The sequence below is a fragment of the Amblyomma mixtum genome, chromosome 7, assembly GCF_055824585.1.
Source record: "Amblyomma mixtum isolate Tamu chromosome 7, ASM5582458v1, whole genome shotgun sequence".
In the NCBI taxonomy this organism is placed as follows: Eukaryota; Metazoa; Arthropoda; class Arachnida; order Ixodida; family Ixodidae; genus Amblyomma; species Amblyomma mixtum.
This window is the reverse complement of record NC_143018.1, coordinates 47912362-47919273: the sequence shown is the minus strand read 5'-3', so window position 1 is coordinate 47919273 and position 6912 is coordinate 47912362. Positions and strand designations below refer to the sequence as shown.

Genomic DNA, 6912 nt, shown 5'->3' with positions numbered 1-6912 from the left:
TAGCCACCGATCAAGCGCGTGTTTGTGTCTGTACAACAAAAGCAGCAATGTTGTACGGAACGCCAACGTCCTCTAGACATCATTGTTTTAGTGCCGGTTGCGGAAATAGTAGACGAAAGTAGAAAAAAAAAACGCCCCCAGTGTGTACGGGCAGCATGTTATGCGAAGGAAAGGTCTCAGCGCGTCTGTGATGTATATTTCTTCATCGCATTCTTACGAGTTACGCATCGAGTTACGTTGGCAGTGGACGTAGTTGAACAAAAAATACCTGCGCCAACAAGAAGCTTACGCATCAGCGCACTTTGTGAATGAAATGCATACAGAAACAAACTCATTGCCTGTGCTTAATATCAGGCGCGGAACGAAGCGCAGAGCCTGGCTTGCCAAAACTATATACTCTGTGCATAAATTTAAGACATGAAGCTTTTTGAGGTTCTTGGCAAAGATGTTTTAATTCAACAGTACACGATGCTAGGACAGCACAAATTTCGTAGTAGAACTTTTTGACGGGTTAGTTGGTACATTGTCTTGAAAGAATGTCGTACGCCAAAAAAGGACGAAACAGGAAGGAAAAAATACAGAACAGGAAAGAGGCGCCTCTTTCCTGTTCTGTGTTTTTTCCTTCCTGTTTCGTCCTTTTTTGGCGTACGACATTCTTTCAAGCACAAATTTCCCACGACTTCGTTTTGCCACCCCACATTATCCGCCAATGTCGGGAGCGTGTTGGCATCGCCAGCTGAAAAAAAAAAAAAAAAACGTGTCGTTAGTACAAAAATACTGATTTAATTTGCACAGCATGGCATGAATAGAAGCGAGGACATGAAATTTTACCCAACTGCAAAGTGAGCAAAAATGCAGCTACGGCAAAGCAAGAAGAAAAAAAGACGGTATGCACGTGACGGTGAACTCTGTCATGCAATGTACTAAATTATTCGACTGAAATCAAATCGAATGCACAGTAAAAAAGTCCACTATGCATAACCGTACCAGAGATACAACAAAGGCAACGACTTGAGCAGTGTCCCTACCCGATTGAGATCGGAATTCTTAACACAGGTGCGGCGATTCGGCCTGTCGGTAAGCGGTAATAGCGTTCCATTAGCGTACCAACCTATAGGACAGTATAACTGCACATTTTCTGGTATTTGTAAGCTAGCGAGTAATGGCGGGAGCGGAGTAGTTCGAGAATGCTAATTGCTTTCAGTGAACTGGCTTGTATCGCTCGTAGTACGAACAGTCCACCGCGCGCGAGAGACAGGGGGTACCAAATGTCAATTTCATCGCGCGTTTCTCCGCCAAGAAACATTGCAGTGATCAGACGTGGACTCGTCTCGGTCATGTACTCGATGTTGTTTACGTAATGTTCAATTTGTGAGCGGGGTACTCTGTCGGAAGCTCTGCATCTAATTTGTCGCACTCACCATGGCCAAGCAGACAGCGAAAGCGTTCATAAGAAACCGCTTCACGAAAAACTAGATATTCGATTGCTCTCCGCGACAAACATGGCGGATACGCTTCAGTGAACAATAATTTTATATTCACTTACCGTTACAACGTAAATCTAATCTTTATAATTTGCCTTATATGCTACCAAATCAAGCTTTTGCATGCCGTAAGGAAATAGATAAGAAATGTGCTGTTATAGGAGAACCTCCGCTTGGTAAATTTGCATTTACGGAGCATAGAGGGAAAATTTCTCATGACGGGTGATATTTTCCTTAGGTATGCGAGGCCCATTTCCGCTCAGAGGATATCCTGAAGGAATACCTCGATGATGCCTCCGGGAGAGCAATCACGGCTCCTTTGCCATATCAGCGCCTTCGTCAAGCTGCAGTGCCATCCAAATTCCCTGCCTGTCCGATGTATCTGTCGACTGAGAATGCAACAAGGGACAGCCCAGAGGCCAAGAGGATCCGTTTAGACGCTTCAGCTATGCACAAAGCTCTTGCGGAATCTGTTGAGACATTTCGTGAAGAGGAAGACGCAGACAAAATTTCGCGAATTCAGGACATAATTGTTCACTTACTGCTAAAGAACTCCTCATTCTGGCACACTATTGAGGGCAATGAGCGGATTATTCTCCCCCACATCGTTGAAGATGAGGCCCCATGGATTAAGTATTCTGTGACCATCAAAGCGGACTTGGCCGTTACGTTCCACTTCATGAAGTGCTTGTCGACGAAGCTTGGATCTTGCTTAGTCGTTCCAGCGACCGCAAAGAGCAAGAGAGAGCTAGAATGATTTCTTGACAGCGCCCAAACATGGGACAGCAAACTGGACTCAGCCTCCGAGAGACCGGAAGAGGAAACATTTACAGCCATCCTTTTCCTGCTCGATAAGCTGTGCGACACAGAAACAGAGGACAGAGGCCGCGCCGTCCGATTCATTCGCGAGCAGTTGAAGTTGCTCCAAGTGAACAAGATTCGGAAGCGTTATTCAGCTGAAGTTATGGTGTCTTGCTGCCTTTTATTCACAATTTCGCCCCATGCCTACAAATACATGCGCAGCTACGGGAACGTCATCTTGCCACACCCAATGACAATTAGGTCTATATGCTCGTCCTACGGAATGAACCCTCTGCTAGAACACGATGATTCTGCGTTCCTGAAATACATGGCCGCACGGATTTCCGACTTGGATCACTACCAGCGCACTGTCACCCTGATGGTAGATGAAATTCATATTAAACCTTTCTTTGATTACAAAGGCGGTGGTATAACTGGCGTCGCCCACAATTCGGCTGAAGCTGCGAACAGTGCCTTGGTTTTTATGGTGCAGAGCCTAACAAGCAAATTCAAAGAAGTGGCCCACATGGTGCCCGTACGTGGTGCCGATGGTGACTTCTTGCACAGATTACTGAAGCGCATCATATGTGGACTTGAGAAGATCGGTTGCAAAATAATATGTGTCGTAACCGACAACAACAAGGTTAACGGGAAGGCAATGGAAAATTTCATGAACTCTGCCCCTTGCAGCGATCACCCGACTTTTCTTTACCCGCATCCATGCTCAGCCGAGAGGCCACTGCTCTTCATTATCGACACTGTTCACTTACTAATTTCGATACTTTCGTGCATTGCTCTCATACTTGAAAAACATATTTTTCACGTAATGCAAAGCTTCATTGATGCGCACAACATACTGTCGCCTAATCAATACGGTTTTACTTGCGGGCGTGGCACTAGGTTGGCATTAGATGAATTAACCGATTTCCTTAATAGCACTCTCGAAAGTAGTGAATTCTCTTGTGCATTATTTCTTGATGTATCAAAAGCTTTTTGACTCCGTAGACCATGAAATATCACTTCGTGAACTTAATAGCTATGGCTTGCGAGGGCCCTTCATAACTTTCCTTGAGAATTATTTGCACGGTCGAATCCAAGTAGTAGTTTTCGGAAATATTAAAAGCAAACCTAGACAGTTGACCGCTGGAGTTCCCCAGGGGTCGATTTTAGCTCCCCTTTTATTCAACTTGTAGGTTAATGATCTCAGTCAAGCAATTTTTCACTGTCGGGTGTTTCAATACGCAGATGACACGCTTTTAGTATCTCGTCATACTAATTACCATCAAGCCGTGGCTGAATTACAAACTGTCACTGTAAATGTTATCGGTCGGTACCGTAACAACTTAATTGCTATTAACCAAAATAAAACTAAATTAGTCTGTTTTCACGATCCGCTGAAATCTGTTTCTGTCATCACTCCAGTGTTCCTTCATTCTCCTCTGTGCAACAATTGCTCTTGCTCTCCTATTCCATACCTCTCAAGCATGGAGGAAAAAAAATGAGGGAGCGTGACGTCACGCGACCATCGTTCGCAAGCCGAGTGCTTACGAAGCCGTTTTATTCTCCCTCAGTTTTTCGCTCTCCCAGTCAGTCCTTTATGTTTTGATTCTGGTATGTTTTAGTGCGCGCGTATGTGCGACCCGCGGCGCGGGCGTCTACAGCAAGGAGGTTGAGATCTACAGTCAGCCTGCCGCGCTAATCTGCGCATGCGCGCGCGCAGCGGGGCTAGATTTTACCTCACGCTATCACGTGGTGGACACACTCTCTTTTTTCACTATATCTTTACTTGTTAAGACTAGGCTTCAAGGTGGTCGTCGCCCGCTCCCTCCTCAGTTTTTTTTCCTCCATGCTCTCAAGTGTCAATTATCTCGGTGTCCATTTCGATTCTAACATGTCCTGGAACACTCATCTGGCTAACGTTTATGAAAGGCTGCGCAATATAGCCTGCCTGCTATATTATATTAAAGCACTATGCCCAATTTACATAAGGAAAACAATAGGACATGCATTGGCGTACAGTGTGCTGCGATATGGAATCTGTTCTTCTTATTTATATTCAGTGTTTTGGCGCAACAAAGTTAATTCCTTACTAAAATCTATAATTCGGGCTGTGATGTATGGTGTGCAGATTACTAATAATTCCAATCTCTTTTCTTGCTCGCACATGCCTTCATTCAGGCTATTATTCAAGGAAACTATAATCCTTATGTATATATGGAACAATGAGTTCTGCCTCCCGTATGTCCCCGCCAGAGCATTAAGTCCACGCGACCGCTTTACCTTGGACAGAGTACGGACAAGATATGGTAAACCTGTCCGTGCCTTTTATGTACCAGATGTGTTGAACGACCAGCCAGATAATGTTTTACCTTTCAGCACTCGGAAAGAAGTGAAATCTGCTATTTTTGATTTGTATGTGTAATTTTGTTTCTTGTCTTTTTATTGTCCCCTTTTTTTCTCCTCGTCCTTTTTTACTGCCTTTCCTTAGTTTTATCCCGATTCTGATTCTGATTGACTGTGCCGTTCTCTGGATTGCTCCATTCTGCCGAGCACTGCCCCACAAGATCATTGTTGGCTTGGGCAGGCTCGTATTTGTACAATGTAATTTTTCAAATAAATAATTTTATTATTATTGTTATAAAATGCATCCGAAACAACTGGATTCGGCAACGCAATGACCAACACTGCTCCTCATTCCCGGAATTCGATGCAGGGATGTTGCAAGAACGGCGCATGCTCTCTGCATCTTTCGACACCTTAAGGGACGTCTACAACATCGAGCTCGGCCGGCTCCTTAGGCATGCGTATACACACTGTCCAGAAAAGGACTTTTTCCATCTGATATCGAGAAACGAAATGTGAAGCTTGCTCTGCAAGTATTCAATGACACCCTGCCCCCAGCCGTCCGAGTCATTTCAGAGAAACATACTTTGAACCACATTAAAGGGACCGTCAGTTTCATAGAAATAATTGTGAAGTAATGTGAAAACTCCGTTCAAAGGCACTAGACTCAATGATCCGTTTCAAGGGCCAGTGTTTTCTATGGACGATACAAAGATAGTTTTTCTTTCCAACCTGCTCAACTGGCTGGACGAATGGAAAGAAAAAACAAAACATTAAAACTCCGGTCAGCTTACCAAAGAAACTCACGGAGCCCTTCATCAGACTACCTACGGCTTCATCGAGCTTTCCAGGTACTGCCTTGAGGAGCTCAAACTGTCATATGTACTGCTCGGGAAAATACAGACCGATGGCCTGGAGGACCGCTTTGGGAAGTACAGGCAGCTTGCAGGTGCTCAGTATCATGTGTCCATTCGGCAAGTGTACGAATACGAAAACAAGCTCCGTCTTCAGAACACTTTGCCTCTGGTGGCCACAAGATCAAGAGACTACAGCGACGAGGACCAGCAGTGGGATGGACTTCATAAAGAAAATCAAAGATCGCGGCCTAACTGCAATGTGGTAGTCTCTGAACAGACGCTCACCAAAATCAAAGAACTTATTCCCGTATTGGTGTGCGTCGCAGGATATGCTGTTTACGCCACGCTAAAAAAGCTCAAGTGTGAGAGTTGTCGGGAAAACTTGACTGTGAACAAGGAATTAACAGTCGGCGTGGAGGAAAAGCACTATGAACTTATTAGAGAGATGGATCGAGACGGTCTGGTACATCCAGAGATGTTTGTGGTTAATACTGTTGCCCACAACTACGCAGTAGTTGAGCAGCTGTCAAAGAACAGCGACTTCCTCAGTATGCGATGCCAGCGCAAAGTTCTCACAGACCTGACGATGGAGCTCTTCACGAGCGAAGGCAGCCAAGAGTTCGACACCTGTGACAACGGACACACTAGTGAACTGGTACTGAAGCACGTGCTATGGTGCAGCACCAATATCCTGCTAAAAAAATTTTTGCTGCAGGTTGAATGACAAGATTGCTGATGGCAGCACCAAATCTAAGGAGAGAAAACTGAAAACACTAAGTAGCAAGTAGGTGGGCGGGCCCCGTAATCAAAAATAAAATTTCGTTCATGGATTACTCAAACCGTGTTTTATGTTATAAATTATCGCTGCTTAAACAGCAGCAAAAACCAGCTCCAAAACAAACGCGTCTGATAAGGCAAATCCACCTTAAAAAAAGAGACCTCAACAAAGCTTTCGCAGTCATTGGCTCGAAGCGGTGTTATTCGTAGTAGCTATCACAAAAGCCAATAATGCGCTCAGATGTCTTGCGCAGATATGGGTGCAAATTAGTGTGCGCTTTCACTTCTTACAGAATCGGACTTACGAGACCCGCTCAGGTCATCCTTCCCGCTCGCATACCAGCGACGCTCTTACTTCGCAGGTTACAATAGATACTTAAAGATATAGGCTAATTCCGCCAGCAAACGCGAACCCAAAATCATCGCTACCATCAAAAAGGGAACCGTCATCGACCTCCTCATCATCTCCAGGCAGCAGCTCCATCTCTTCGGCACTTCGCGCGCAGTTTTGGGCGAAAGATGAGTGGACTGTGACCGCGCCGGCTAAGTACGCATACAGCACTGCCGTTTTAAGCCGTAGGTGCCTGCCTACGCAAATCCTGGCCTGCTTCCGAACGTGCCGTGAGGCGCGCACACTAGCGTTAACACGC

General features: G+C 45.2%; 1 pseudogene; it reads left to right on the top strand.

The window, feature by feature from the left end:
- The first annotated feature begins 2769 nt into the window (after positions 1-2769).
- On the top strand, positions 2770-6273 carry LOC149335962 (uncharacterized; annotated as a pseudogene).
- Positions 6274-6912: the final 639 nt, after the last annotated feature.